The 2,307-nt window shown below is 29.3% G+C and overlaps 1 long non-coding RNA gene across 1 annotated transcript; it reads right to left on the bottom strand.

Annotated features, from left to right (window-relative positions):
- Positions 1-726: 726 nt before the first annotated feature.
- LOC139907207 (uncharacterized) lies at positions 727-2,085 on the bottom strand. Its single transcript, XR_011783661.1, has 3 exons — positions 1,509-2,085; positions 1,315-1,455; positions 727-1,252 (listed from the first exon to the last, which is right to left on the bottom strand). It is a non-coding gene; the product is annotated as an uncharacterized lncRNA (long non-coding RNA).
- Between the last annotated feature and the right edge of the window lie 222 nt (positions 2,086-2,307).

The raw sequence follows: 2,307 nt of genomic DNA, 5'->3' as shown, positions 1-2,307 counted from the left end.
TTACGTTTCTAGCCAAATATATAGGTACAAAAATGGTACACAGAAGAAATAATTACAGTAAACAATTTCCAAGATCAGTACCATTCAGAAGAATTTGATCAAAAGTAATAAAAATAAATATTCCGTGAAAAATGTTAACGAAAATTTTTTTTTCTCTTCGTTCTTTTCATTTCAACAATTTTTATTATTTAAAATTTAATTTAAAATGGACAGTGTATTATGTATATAGTTGATAATATTGTAGAGAAAAACGCGTGCGAGGAGACAGGGGGGAGAAAGACACATGGTATCATTGTTTAAAATACTGATGTGATTATCACTGATAATTACATCAGTATTTATCAGTTGCCTGCTTTATTATGATTTTTGAGGGTGTAACGAAAGTATTTATTAGTAAAATGTTTAATGAAGATATACTACGTATAATTGACTTAGACGTTTTTAATCCGTTACAGTAGATTTGAAAACGTCACACTCCATGAAATTGTAATTCATTATGAACCTTATTCTCAGAATAATAGCTAATGAAACGACAAAGTAGAGTATTTGAAATATATTTGAAGCTCAAAATTTACAAAAGAAGGCTTTAATTAAATATAATCTACATACTAAAAAATAAACCATTAAACAGTTAAGTTAAATATACAAAATTAAACAATTAAAATCATATAACTATTAATAATAATAAATTATAAATACAGAATATTGAAATAATAGATTGATCCAGATAATTTTTTCTTGTGCTAACATCGGAATTCAGTTAAATATGTCATAACTTTAGGTTGCAATACACAAGCGAGACGTGGAGTTTAATCAAAAAGATAATCACACCTCTTCTTTATGTGGAAGTTGCTATATACAATTGTGCACAGGATAGATATATCTCTACCGATGAGATCTAACTAATTATTAATAATAAAGTAAATGTCAAAATCATAAAATTAGACAATAAATATATTAATAAAAAAATGTTAGAAATAAATTCATCGTAAAGATTTAGAGCAAAAGCTAATTATGTAGTAATTTCCGGCGATATTACTCCCTGTTAAGAGCATCAAAAAAGATTTTTCCCCGTTATTTAGGTATGCTTATATAACAACATACTATTATCATGAAGGATATACACAATTGTTAATTATAATGCAACACCCAATGTAACTACCCTCGTTGTTGTGACCATTTAAACAGTTGTTTTTGCCTTTTATGAGTTTTCGGAACACCATTTCTTGGAGCCCATCAACCATAGCTAAGCCTTAAGTGATAAAAAAGTAATATTTATTGACTATGTAATATTGGAAAACCTAATTATCATACCCAAGTATTAAAAGCGAAGTAAGTAGTCTCAGACAAACTAGTTGCAAACCATTCAATGCTACTACCCCCGTTGTTGTGACCATTTAAGCAGTTGTTTTTGCCCTTTACTGAGTTGTGTATCATAATTCTTGATATGTTTAGCTAAAATAGAATCATATTTTATGGTTAGATTTAAAAAAAAATTGAGTACTTACTGTGAGATAGTACAAAATTCAGAGTTCCATTTCGATATTTGTAAATACTTTTTACTGATAACTTGATCGTCATTTGGTGTGGATGACTCAAACCATTTTTATATGTATTTCTATAAATGACATCAGTAACAACATCTTCCATTAATTTAATGATGGTTCCTCGGGAAGGGATATGTTTACCCTTGTATTTCTCCATAAATTTTTTGAACGTAGATAATTAGCAATGGATAAGGTTATATTACATGCAATAAGCATCGTTGTGAGATCAAAGTTAAAGTCTGACTTGATGTATTCATCGTTAAATTGATTTTATAGATGAATATCCATACTCTTGTTATGAGATGAGCATAATGAGTGGCGTGTAATTCTAGAAAGGGAACTAAAGGCACATTTATATCGACAAATCCGACAAACCATCTGTTTCTCATCCGGTAAGTATTTTCCAAATTCCTAGGCCTCCATTTTCAGAAATCCAGACAGAAGGCGACGTTATTTTAGGCATTTTATTCAGTTCTCTATCGACTATCCCCATCTAACATTATTATATTAATATTGAATAATAAAGGCGGGAATGATAACGTTCATGATTGATAGAAGAAGATGTATATTATTTAATCAATGATGCCATAAGTATTTCTTCTCTTCTTCTCGCACGCTTTTCTATTATTACCAAAATTATCACCCTTAAATTTATGTATAAACCTTTTTCTCCTTTTTTCTTTTTCGGAGTGGAGAAATATCATTCGTACTTTGATTGATGCCAAAAGAGGGAAAGGGTTGTAAGACGAAAGTACGACAT

This window comes from Lepeophtheirus salmonis, chromosome 14 (assembly GCF_016086655.4).
Source record: "Lepeophtheirus salmonis chromosome 14, UVic_Lsal_1.4, whole genome shotgun sequence".
Lineage (NCBI taxonomy): Eukaryota > Metazoa > Arthropoda > Copepoda > Siphonostomatoida > Caligidae > Lepeophtheirus > Lepeophtheirus salmonis.
Note: the sequence above shows the minus strand (reverse complement) of the source record. Positions and strands in the feature narration are given on the sequence as shown.